Here is a 12,873-nt window from a genome sequence, read left to right as displayed (position 1 = left end):
ACGAGGCCCTAAGGAAAGGAGTTAGCACTGCCTTGAAAAGACAGTAGACTCTCTGCCTTGGTGACTCTAAAGACCACTTCTCCTCTCAAATCATTCTTACACCGTTAAGACAGCTAGATCTAGGCTCATACAGGAGAGGTACACCTGGAACAGCCATATTAGTAGCTTGTAATTCAGTTGTCTCATTAATTAATTTCCATTCATTGAATGCCTATTGGAAAAGCAGCATGATTTGTCAATCCATCAAACCTGTAGTGAAATACCATTATGTGCTCAATACTTTTATAGGCAGTTATCAAATTACATTATTAGCTACTCCAGTGACATATATATATATATTTTTTTTAACTTTTAATTTAAATTATTTTAAAAATAGAGACAGGGTCTTACTATGTTGTCCAGGTTGGTCTCAAACTCCTGGGCTCAAGTAATCCTCCCACCTTGGCCTCCCAAAGTGCTGGGATTACAGGTATGAGCCACCATGCCCTGCCCCATTAAAACCTTCGTATCCCTAGCACCTAGCACAGTTCAAGCACATAATTTTTTTTTTAATATAATAGAGACAGGATCCTGCTATGTTGTGCGGGCTGGTCTCAAACTCCTGGCCTCAAGTGATCCTCTTGCCTCAGCCTCCCAAAGTGCTAGGATTACATGCATGAGCCACTACGCCTGGCTGCACATGAGAACTTAATACATGTATGTTGAACAAATACACAGAAACCATGGGAAATTTTAGAGAATAAGAATTATAGTTCCTGCCCTTCATAAGCTAAAATTCTAGTTGGGGAGGCAAGACTTGCACACATGTAAGAGAAACAGAACAATACAAGAGAGTGAACATACTAAGACATAAGTAAGTTCCAGGTGACATAGACTAGGAAGAGCTCAAGGTAAGGGTGGAGGGCAGGCAGAATGCTAACATGGAAGGAGTGGGCCTCAAATAAAGAGTAGAATTTGGGGTTGGGTGGCCAGGCGCAGTGGCTCACACCTGTAATCCCAGCACTTTGGGAGGATGAGGCAGGTGGATCACCTGAGGTCAGGAGTTCGAGACCAGCCTGACCAACATGGAGAAACCCCATCTCTACTAAAAATATAAAAATTAGCCAGGCACGGTGGCCTGTGCCTGTAATCCCAGCTGCTCAGGAGGCTGAGGCAGGAGAATCTCTTGAACCTGCGAGACAGAGGTTGTGATGAGCCGAGAACACGCCATTGCACTCCAGCTTGGGAAACAAGAGCGAAACTCCATCTCAAAGAAAAAGAAAAAAAAAAAGAATTTGGGGTTGGGTACGGTGGCTCACGCCTGTAATCCCAGCACTTTGGAAGGCTAAGGCAGGTGGATCACCTGAGGTCAGGAGTTCGAGACCAGCCTGGCCAATATGGCGAAACCCCATCTCTATTAAAAATACAAAAATTAGCCAGGCATTGTGGCATGTGCCTGTAATCCCAGCTACTAGGGAGGCTGAGGTAGGAAAATTGCTTGAACCCAGAAGTGGAGGTTGCAGTGAGCAGAGATTACACCACTGCACTCCAGCCTGGGCAACACAGCAAGACTTCATCTCAAAACAACAACAAGAAGAAGAAGAATAGAATTTGGAATGACTGAGAAGGAGGGAGAAGACATCCAGCTGCAAGCTGAGCAAGAGTGACAGCATGTGGTAAGAATCTATACATGTTCAGGGACAGTGATTAAACCAACTTAATCAGAGGTTCAGTGCCTGTGTTTAAAAGACAGAATACAGGCTGGACACAGTGGCTCATGCCTGTAATCCCAGCACTTTGGGAGGCCAAGGCAGGCCAATCGTTTGAGCCCAGGAGTTCAAAACCAGCCTGGGCAACATGGTGAAACCCTGTCTCTACAAAAAACTTTAAAAATTAGTCAGGCATGGTGGTGCAGCTACTTGGAGGCTGAGGTGGGAGGATAGCTTGAGCCCAGATGGCGAAGGTTACAGTGAGCTGAGATCGTGTCACTACACTCCAACCAGGATGACAGAGTGAGACCCTGTCTTAAAATAAATAAATAAGGGCCGGGCACGGTGGCTCACACCTGTAATTCCAGCACTTTGGGAGGCCAAGGCAGGTGGATCACCTGAGTTCAGGAGTTCAAGACGAGCCTGACCAATACAGTGAAACCCCGTCTCTACTAAAAATACAAAAATTAGCCAGGCATGATGGCATGCTTCTGTAGTCCCAACTACTTGGGAGACTAAGACAGGAGAATTGCGTGAACCCAGGAGACAGAGGTTGCAATGAGCCAAGATCGCGCCACTGCACTCCAGCCTGGGTGACAGAGTGAGACTCCATCTCAAAAATAAATAAATAAATAAAATAAAATAAAATAAAATAAAAGACAGAATACATATGTGTTTGCAACCATGTGTTTCTCTGATTGTATTCCTAGTCACCAAGGAACGGTGTTTGGCTTTTCTTTTATTTTGGATTATTCACACCTTTTCTCCCTCTGTCTTAACATGAAAACCAAGAATCAAAACAGTAACCAGCTGCTACCCTCAGCAAAACAAACAGATTGTAAAAGCAATTACACCATTACCACTTCTCATTTATCTGCATGCAAAATAACTTACTCTCCCTCTTTCTCCCACATGATTCCAGGCTGGGCTGGGATTATTACTGCCTAGATTATTACTGTCTTCTTTATAAATTCCTTTTTCTTAGGCTCATTTCTGCCAGATAGCCTTACAAAAAAAAAAAAAAACATAATTTTTTTCCCCAGCCTCCATGGTTACTTTAAGGGAAGCATGGCAGTGAGTGGGAAGAAAAACAATGTGAACTGAGTAGTGGTTATTAAATACCAAGTGCTTTGCACACCATTGGCTTAATTCTCACAATAACCCTGTAAGGTAGTTATTATTATCCCCATTTTAGGAGTAAGAAAACGGAGCCTCAAAGAGCCTCCTCAAGTTCAAAGAAGAATAAAGAAATATTACAATAGGAATTTGAACTAGCTGTATATGATTTCGGAGTCCATGCCTTTAGACTTGGCCAGAGGGATTTTATCTTTGGTGCCTGTATTTTTAAAGACGGCCTCATCCTCCTCCAGAAGGAGGATAACTTAAGGTCAAGTGGATGTGTCTACCCAGAGCTCGTTTCTCCCCACTCCTAGACCATGCTCCAGTTACCAGAATCCCCTGTTGAGCAGAGCAGCCCCTTGGAAGGCCACAGCCCACAGCCTCTTCCTGGGGGCTGATCTCTTGAGAGCACAGACTGAGCTACTAGGGGCACATTCTTAGTCCTGTTGGCCTGTAGTGCAGATGGAGTTTAGATGTATGGCCTTACTGAGCACACAGTTTTGCGTGAGGCCCCTTCGGCAGTGAGACAAAGCTATGAATGGAAAGAGAACATGAAGCAGACAGGGGCTTGAAGGAATTCCAGAATTCTAAATATAAACCTTCCAGTTGATATTGATACATTTGTCAAGATAAGAGGGTAGGACATGTTTACTTAATGGTTTCTTAGCTTTGATTTATAACTTTTACATATTTAGATATTCAGTATCGGGGCCTAAATTTTTCTCTTGCCGCAAGCCCCACAAATACTAGAGGTGGGTTCACTCATCTCACTACAGCACTCTGATTCTTCCTTCTGCCCTTCCCATTCTGTTCTTCATGGCTAGAAAGCCCACAGACTTGCCCACCAGCAATTCCTCTCTTCATTCTCACAGCTTGCCAAATTCACCTTTTCATCGGAAACTTTTCAGCTTATTATAAAAGGGGGTGCTGATTTCTCACCCTTGCCCTTCCATGGTTGCCGTGACTTCTCCTGCTATTCCCCACCTAAAGAGGATGTAACTAACTTACAGTGCATGCTTGTAGTCATTTTTTTTTTTCTTCTTGAGACAGGGTCTCACTCTGTCACCCAGGCTGGAGTGCAATGGCGCAATCTCAGCTCACTGCAACCTCCGCCTCCCGGGTTCAAATAATTCTCCTGCCTCAGCCTCCTGAATAGCTGGGCCACCAGCTACTCCAGGCACACGCCACCACACCCAGCTCATTTTTGTACTTTTAGTAGAGACAGGATTTCATCATGCTGGCCAGGCTGGTCTCGAACTCCCGGCTTCAAGTGATCTACCCACCTTGGCCTTCCAAAGTGCTGGGATTACAGGCGTGAGCCACTGTACCCGGCCACCTGTAGTCATTTTACTGTCTGTCCTGCCACTCTTCTGTCCTGTATGTCTAGGAGTCTTCAGGCTGCTTATGGTACTCAACAGTGGCTCCCTTGAGCTACAACCCTGTTTTAGCCTCTATGGAGAGATATTGTGGAAGATTCTTGCTCTTTGATGAGCTTTAATCAAATACATGAGGGCCTAGTGATTCAGGTAAGGTTGGAAAAATAAGAACAGAACCAAAGGTATCTAGAGAGAAGTTTCCATTTCATTTAGTGGGAAGAAAATAGAGGGAATAGAGCCCAAAGAAAAGGTTAAACGAATGCAGGGTAATTGGATACAAGACCAAGTTTAGAGGAAGGTTAGCCTTAGGGGTAGGCTCCTAGGTTGTGAAGCCTGGGGAGGTGGTTCCTCGAATGTGGAGATGGATTAGGCTTGGGAGAGAGTCACAGAATGGCACCACTCGGTGACCCAGGCCAGAAAACTGAGCGCCATCTTCACCTCTCCCTTCTCCTTTATCTCCTACACCAGTCAATCACTGAGGCCTGTCAGGTCTTCCTTTGAAAGCTCTCTGAGCTCTGCCTACTTCTCACCATTCCCACTATCACCCCCAAGCTTAAGCTATCCCCATCTCCCACCTGGATTTTGACAACAGTCTCCTTTTTGCTCTCTGTGCTGCCAGCCCTGCCCTTTCTCATCAGTCCTCCACACTAGAGCTAGAATGATCTTTTTAAAATGCAAACCTGAGCCTCTCACTCTCCTGCTTAAATGACTCCTTGTTGCTTTCTGGATAAAATCCAAATGCCTTAGCTTGATGCTCAAGATCCTTCAGGATCTACCCACCAACAACTAGTCTCATCTCTTTGCATCCTGCCACACCACAACTGTTCATTCTGGCCACACTGAATTACTTGCCCTCTGTTGAAGAGACACTTAATCCCTCATTTCCAAGCCTCTGTACTTATTGCTGCTACTCCATGGAACATCCTTCCATTTCCTCCCTATACAGTTTTTTTAGGCATCTCAGAAATGTCACCTCCTTCTGGAAGGCTTCCTTGACTACTCCTTCTCAGCACTGTGATGCATGTCCATCCTATGTATTTCCATGGCACCCACTGCTTACCCCTTTTATAGTACTATTGTTCTGTGTTGAAATTATTTGCCTTTTATTTAATAATCCTATGTATCACCTGTTAGACTATAAAGTTGTTAAGGGCAAGGACTCTATCTTATTCACTGTTCAATCATTCACAAAATTTCTGTTGAGAGCCTAGTATGTGCCAGGTACTATTCTAAATGCTGGGGATACAGTGATGAACAATGTCCCTGCCTTAGGGAAGCTTATCTTCTAGTGGGGTAAAAGCAATAAAAAGTAAAAATAGGCCAGTGGGGTGGCTCAAGCCTGTAATCCCAGTACTTTGGGAGGCCAAGGCGGGCAGATCGCCTGAGGTCAGGAGTTTGAGACCCGCCTGGCTAACATGGTGAAACCCCATCTCTACTAAAAACACAAAATTAGCCGGGCATGGTGGTGCATGCCTGTAATCCCAGCTTCTCGGCTGAGGCTTGAGAATCGCTTGACCCTGGGAGGCGGAAGTTGCAGTGAGCCGAGATCGTGCCATTGCACTTGAGCCTGGGCAACAAGAGCAAAACTCCATCTCAAAAATAAATAAATAAATATAAATAAATAAATAAATTTTTAAAAAAATAAAAATAAAAATAAAACTACATATGATAAGTGCTAAAAAGAAAAATAAGGAAGTAGGCCGGGCGCGGTGGTTCAAGCCTGTAATCCCAGCACTTTGGGAGGCCAAGACGGGTGGATCACGAGGTCAGGAGATCGAGACCATCCTGGCTAACACGGTGAAACCCCATCTCTACTAAAAAAAAAATGCAAAAAACTAGCCGGGCGAGGTGGTGGGCGCCTGTAGTCCCAGATACTCGGGAGGCTGAGGCCGGAGAATGGCATGAACCCAGGAGGCGGAGCTTGCAGTGAGCTGAGATCCGGCCACTGCACTCCAGCCTGGGCAACAGAGCGAGACTCCGTCTCAAAAAAAAAAAAAAAAAAAGAAAAAGAAGGAAGTATAAAGGGATAAAGAAGAGAGGGTGATGGCTATTTAGAGAGCGTCAGGTAAGTCCTCTCTGAGGAGAAGATATCAGAGATGAGGCCTAAATGAAATGAGAGAGTCAGCCAAGGCATAATCTGGGGAAAGAAGGTTCTGGGCAGAGGGAGTAGCAAGGGTCCTGAGTGAGAAAATCTTTGCTGTATCTGAAGTTCAGTAAGAGCCTATTGTAGCTGGACCCTTGAATTTTTTCTACAAGTACTATAAAACTATTAGAAGGTTTTAAGTAGCAAGATCCAATCTATATTTTCCTCTAATTTTTATTTTTCAGAGGCAGAGTCTTGCTTTGTTACCCAGGCTGAAGTGCAGTAGTGCAATCATAGCTCACCACAGCCTCAAACTCATGGGCTCGAGCTGATCTATCCTTTAAAAGACCAGTTTAGCTACTCACTCTGTGGAGTGTAGACTGTGGCCAGGCCAAATCGGAATCAAGGAGATCAGCTAGGAAGTACTGTAGTGGCCCAGCAAGAGATGTCAGTGGTTTGGACCAAATTAGATTTTGGAAGTGGTAAGGAATACGCAAATGTGGGAGATATTTGTATTCTCAGTATTTAGCATGATGTCTGCCTAGACATTCAATAAATATTTGATGAATGAATTAAGAATTAATTAATCCAACTCAATAAAGACTGAGCTAGAACCGAAATCATCCATCCTTAGATCTTCTACCAAAATTCCAACCCCTCCACAAACTGCCACTAACAAAGGATCGGTACTAGGACATATATTTGTTAATTCCTAAAAATCAATAGGAAGATAACAAATAACCCAATAGGAAAATGGGCAAAAGACATACATGACTAGGCATTTTACAGAAGACAGAACATGAATGACCAATAAATATATGAAAAGATACTCAACCACTCAATCTCATCAACAATAGGGGAAATATAAATTCAAACCACCATGAAATTCCTTTTTTTTTTTTTTGATATGGAGTCTCGATCTGTCGCCAGGCTGGAGTGCAGTGGCGTGTTCTTATAGGTGTGTGCCACCACATCCAGCTAATTTGTGTATTTTTAGTAGAGATGGGGTTTCACCATATTGGCCAGGATGGTCTCGATCTCCTGACCTCGTGATCCTCCTGCCTCGGCCTCCCAAAGTGCTGGGATTACAGGCATGAGACACCACGCCCGGCCATAAAATTCCATTTTATACCCAACAAACTGACTAAATACCAAGTGTTGGCAAGGATAGGGTAGCAACTGAAACTCTTATATACTTTGGTGCACTTAAGTATTAAAAAACAAATTGAGCCAGGCACAGTGGCTCACGCCTGTAATCCCAACACTTTGGGAGGCCAAGGCGGGCAGATCATGAGGTCAGGAGATCGAGACCATCCTGGCTAACACAGTGAAACCCTGTCTCTACTAAAAACACACACACACACACACACACACACACACACACACACAAAATTAGCCAGGCATGGTGGCGGGCGCCTGTAGTCCCAGCTACTCTGGAGACTGAGGCAGGAGAATGGCGTGAACCCAGGAGGCGGAGATTGCAGTGAGCCAAGATTGCACAACAGCACTCTACCCTGGGTGACAGAGCGAGACTCCAGCTCAAAAAAAAAAAAAAGAAAACCAACTGAGATTTTCTAGAAAAGTTGAAGATATTCATATCTTAAAATCCAGAAATTTCCTTTTTTAAATTTTTCTTTTTTTATTTCCTGTCTTACCGGAAACAATTCCCCTTTATACATATACCCTGAAGAAATTATTCCCCACATGTACAGAGACATGTTCATAAATGTTCCAGGCAGCATAGTCTGTAATTGCAAAAAGATGAAAACAAGCCCAAATATTCATTAACAGGAGAATTAGTCAATAAATTGGTGGGTTACTATACATCAATGAAAATGAATAAACTACAACTACATACATCAACATAGATGAAACATAATGTTGAATAATGTTGAACAAAACATAATGTTGAATGAAAAGGGCAAGTCAAAGATATCTACAAACAGTATTATATCACTCTTAGAATGTTTTCTTAAAAAGAAGGAAGGACAAAATAAATAATACATGTTAAAAATAAATAAATAAAAACCAGGACATGGTAAATACAAGATTCAGGGATTAGCACAGAAGAGAAACCACATGGGGCCCTTCAGTAGTATTGGTATTTTTTTTTTTTTTTTTTGAGATGGAGTCTTGCTCTATCACCCAGGCTGGAGTGCAGTGACACAGTCTGTGCTCACTGTAACCTCCGCTTCCCAGGCTCAAACAATTCTCCTGCCTCAGCCTCCTGAGTAGCTGGAATTACAGGTGCCCACCACCACGCCCAGCTAATTTTTGTATTTTTAATAGAGATGGGGTTTCACCACGTTGGCCAGGCTGGTTTTGAACTCCTGACCTCAAATGATACACCTGCCTTGGCCTGCCAAAGTGCTCGGATTACAGACATGAGCTACCATGCCTGGCCTTTTTTCTTTTTCTTTTCTTAAATTAGGGCATGCTGCTGCATACAGTGGCTCATGCCTGTAATCCCAGCACTTTGGGAGGCCAAGACTGGTGGATCACCTAAGGTCAGGAATTTGAGACCAGCCTGACAAACATGGTGAAACTCCGTCTCTTCTAAAAATAGGAAATTAGCCAGGTGTGGTGGTGCACACCTGTAATCCCAGCTACTTGGGAGGCTGAGGCAGGAGAATTGCTTGAACCCAGGAGGTTAAGGTTGCAGTGAGCCAAGATCATGCCACTGCACTCCAGCATGGGCAACATGAGCAAAACTCCATCCCCCCTCAAAAAAAATTAGGGTGTGGTTTAATGGGTGTTCCTTTTATTACTAAGCTTCATAGTTTATATAAAATATCAGTTCTGGAAAAGTTGTCTTGCTTTGTTCACGCCTGTGTCCCCAACACCAAAAACAGTGCCTAGCACATAGTAGATGCTCAAAATATATGTGTTGAATAAGTGGATATACATTACTTGCATTATTTTGTATGAATCAAATATTTCATAATTTTCTTTTTCCAAACGTTTTGTTTTTATTTTTTGTAGCAATGGGGTCTCGCTATATTGCCCAGGCTGGTCTCAAACTCCTGGGCTCATGCAATCTCCCTGCCTCGGCTTCCCAAAGTGCTGGGATTGCAGGCATGAGCCACCACGCCCAGCTAATTTCTTAAAAGGAAAAAACCTACTTTAATTATATTGCCCTCTTGACTATTCTAGCTGGAAGTTATACTGCTTTCACAACTCCTATTACTCATATAGCCTATTAAATCCTGCTGCATAATATAGTTATATGTGTACATGTCTCTCTTACTGATTTTAAATTTATGAAGACAAAGGAGTATGTTTTGTCCTTTTTAATACCCATTCACAATACGTAGCACAATACTTTGCACATAGTAGATGCTCAATAAATATTGGTTGTGGCCAGGCATGGTGGCTCACGCCGGTAATCCCAGAATTTTGGGAGGTTGAGGTAGGCAGATCGCTTGAGCTCAGGAGTTCAAGGCCAGCCTGGACAACATAGTGAAACCCCATCTCTACAAAAAATACAAAAATTAACCGGCATGGTGGCGCATGCCTGTAGTCCCAGCTACTTGTGAGGCTGAGGCAGGTGGATCAATTGAGCCCAGGAGGTCAAGGCTGTGAACCATGATCGTATCACTGCACCCCAGCCTGGGCAACAGAACAAGACCCTGTCTCCAAAAAATAAAATTAAATTAAAATAATTTAAAAATAAACAAATTCAAAGGAAGTTGAAGTTCTTCCCCAGCAAAAACTTTTTTGGCCATCCCTCTGCCACCATCTCTCCCACTGATTCCTCCCTCAGAAGCCTGGATACAAGTGATCCTTTCCTTTCCTTTATCTACTGTTTTCTTTCTCTAGAAGTAGGGAGGTTTGCCTACGTCTCACAGTCCTGATGTCTTAGGGAACTGATTTAGCAAGGAAAAGTAGAAAATCTATCAGTCAGTTCCCACCAGCCCATCACAGCCCAGGAGCTTGAAATTAACAATCACAAATAAATAGAGAAGCTCAATATGTAAGAAGTTTTGGCAGTGCAAAGGCTCCACTTTAACTTGCAGGAAAGTGCCTGTTTAGCAGAAAGAAAGAGAATCCTGGAAAGTTAACACTGGATGGAATCTTAGAGATCACCTACTTCTCTCCCTGATTTTTCCAAATGAGGAAACTGAAGCTTCAAGAGATGAAGTAACTTGCATAATTATTCAACTATTTAGTAGCAGGGCTGGGACTAGACTCCCAGTCTCCTGCCTGGAAGACAGCTGTTCTATCCATGCCACTTGCTGGCAACATGTACATCTAGCAAAACACATCATAAAGTATCCTCATCTTAAGCCATCAGGAATGGAAATCAAGCCATTTAAACCCTTCCTCTTCTCTCTAGCAATATCTTTCTTTTCTTTGCATTTCTCTGTGCCCTGGTGTCTGTCTGTCTCTCCCCCCCCCCCCCCCCCCCCCCTCTCTCTCTGTCTCTCGTTTTTAAAATCACTACTGTTTCTTTCTGTGGCTCTTTCTCATTGTGGCATGCCTGCACGATTATCTTGATTTTTCTGCTCTAAGCTATGGCTTCTTGTCCAAAGAAACATATATAAACCAATCAAAACCCTTCCTTGGTGACCTTTGTAGAAAAGGACACTTGGACTTTCCATAAGAGAGAAGCTGAACCTCTCTCCTAGCCTATCCAGTCAATTAAAATGAGTCTCTGGCCTCCCCTGAGGGTTGTTAACCAATCCTAAGAAAGAAAAGATCAATTTCATTTCTTGGTCACCACTGTGCAGGGAGGCTGCCAACCAGTCAGAATCTGCCACTCACAGTCATTAAAAAAACTGGCCAATCAGGCCAACCTTGTTATATGGTCTGGTAGGAAAAGAAAGGGACTGATTGGAAAGGATAGTTCTCTCTCCACACCCTTTCCTTTCTGGACCCCAGTTTTCCCTTTGTGAAGTGAAAGAGGGACCCTTCCCCAAGCCCATAGTTAAGAAGATCACCCGACCTTCAGCTAAGCTTCTCTTGGATCTTTTGTTGTCTTCAAATTCACCCCTCCCCTTACAAACCTCCTTTTTGTAGCCTCACTGCTCCCTTGCGGATTTGATTTCTTGCTTCAAGTCTCGTAGTAATAGTCCCAGGATTCTCAGCCTCCCCTCAGATCTCCACTCACCAGCAAGTAAAATAACTTGTTTTGTATGATTTATGCAGGTGTGGCCGGGCGCGGTGGCTCAAGCCTGTAATCCCAGCACTTTGGGAGGCCGAGACAGGCGGATCACGAGGTCAGGAGATCGAGACCATCCTGGCTAACACGGTGAAACCCCGTCTCTACTAAAAAATACAAAAAACTAGCCGGGCGAGGTGGCGGGCGCCTGTAGTCCCAGCTACTCGGGAGGCTGAGGCAGGAGAATGGCGTGAACCCGGGAGGTGGAGCTTGCAGTGAGCTGAGATCCGGCCACTGCACTCCAGCCTGGGCAACAGAGGGAGACTCCGTCTCAAAAAAATAAATAAATAAATAAAATAAATAAATAAAAATTAAAAAAAAAAGATTTATGCAGGTGAAACCGTTTTTAAAGTGTAGTTGAGTCTCTTTCAGGAGATATTATCTCAAGGACCTTGCAATAAACAGTCTATATAGGTAGCAGTGTAGAATTGAGTTGCAATGCCCTTAACTATAGAAGCAGTGATGATGGTGGTGGTGATGGTAATGGTGGTGACGATGATGATTTTGATGCTAGCAATTACTGAACTCTTACTGGGTACCAAGTACCTTGCTAAAAGCTTCATATGTATTATCCCAATATTGACTGTGTGGTAAGTACTATTATTCTTCCCAATTTACACAGGAGGAAATAGATTTAAAGGGGGTTAAACAGCTAGCTCAAGGTCACACAGCGATTTGGGAACCCAGATTTGTCTGAACGCAGAACCCATTATTCTATGAGGGTAAGGGAGTGTTAAACATCGCAGGCTGTAACTTTCGGAAAGAGCCAGCTTTAGCTTCCTCCCAGGCCCCTTCTCTGATCCTCCTCTGGGATTGTTAGCCATATCTGAGTGTCCAAATTGTCGCAACAGCTGCAACAGCCGTTTGGGGGTGGTGGCCCCTAAGAACGGTGGACTTTCTCTGCCACTGAGGATGTGAAGCCGACAGCTTAAAAGAATTCCGTTTTGGTGGGAGTGGAGATGTCTGGAGGCCTCAGGGGATAAACTTGTGTCTTTGCTAGCCTGTCTTTCTCCTAACAGCATCTCCACAGTGCCTGGCACCACTTGGTACTTGATAAATACCTGTTGATTGATTCCCAAGGATCCCAGTTCCATTTCCCACCTACCTACCCGCTCGGGGCGTAATCAACAACTAGAACTGGAGATTTGGGGATTTCAGAGGAACCTGTGAGAATCCTAATGGAGCTGGAAACGTGAATTTAGGAAAGACGGGCAGTCCACCACCCTCCTCTTCTCGCCTGCTTCTCCTATTTCTCCCCACTCTTTCCCCTCCCTTTCAGGAGCTCAGGGCCATAAAAATGCAGATGGAGGATCGGTGTGAAATAACGGGCCCATATAAATCCCTCTGCCGCCCGCCTGCAAGATGGATTGGCCGCATTGAAATTCCTCCGCGAGGATAATTAAACTCGGGGCCTCATCCGGGCAAAATTACATTCCTGTAATGGCG

The 12,873-nt window shown here is 44.0% G+C and overlaps 2 protein-coding genes across 13 annotated transcripts in view; both read left to right on the top strand.

Annotated features, from left to right (window-relative positions):
• LOC126931116 (cyclic AMP-dependent transcription factor ATF-7) overlaps positions 1–12,873 on the top strand; it is a 468,437-nt gene that overhangs the window by 277,296 nt on the left and 178,268 nt on the right. The window lies entirely within an intron of this gene.
• The window catches only part of ATP5MC2 (ATP synthase membrane subunit c locus 2), a 497,231-nt gene that overhangs the window by 472,034 nt on the left and 12,324 nt on the right, over positions 1–12,873 (top strand). The window lies entirely within an intron of this gene.

The sequence above is a fragment of the Macaca thibetana genome, chromosome 11 (genome assembly GCF_024542745.1).
Source record: "Macaca thibetana thibetana isolate TM-01 chromosome 11, ASM2454274v1, whole genome shotgun sequence".
In the NCBI taxonomy this organism is placed as follows: Eukaryota; Metazoa; Chordata; class Mammalia; order Primates; family Cercopithecidae; genus Macaca; species Macaca thibetana.
The sequence above is the reverse complement of the archived record's forward strand: the minus strand, read 5'-3'. Positions and strand labels throughout refer to the sequence as shown.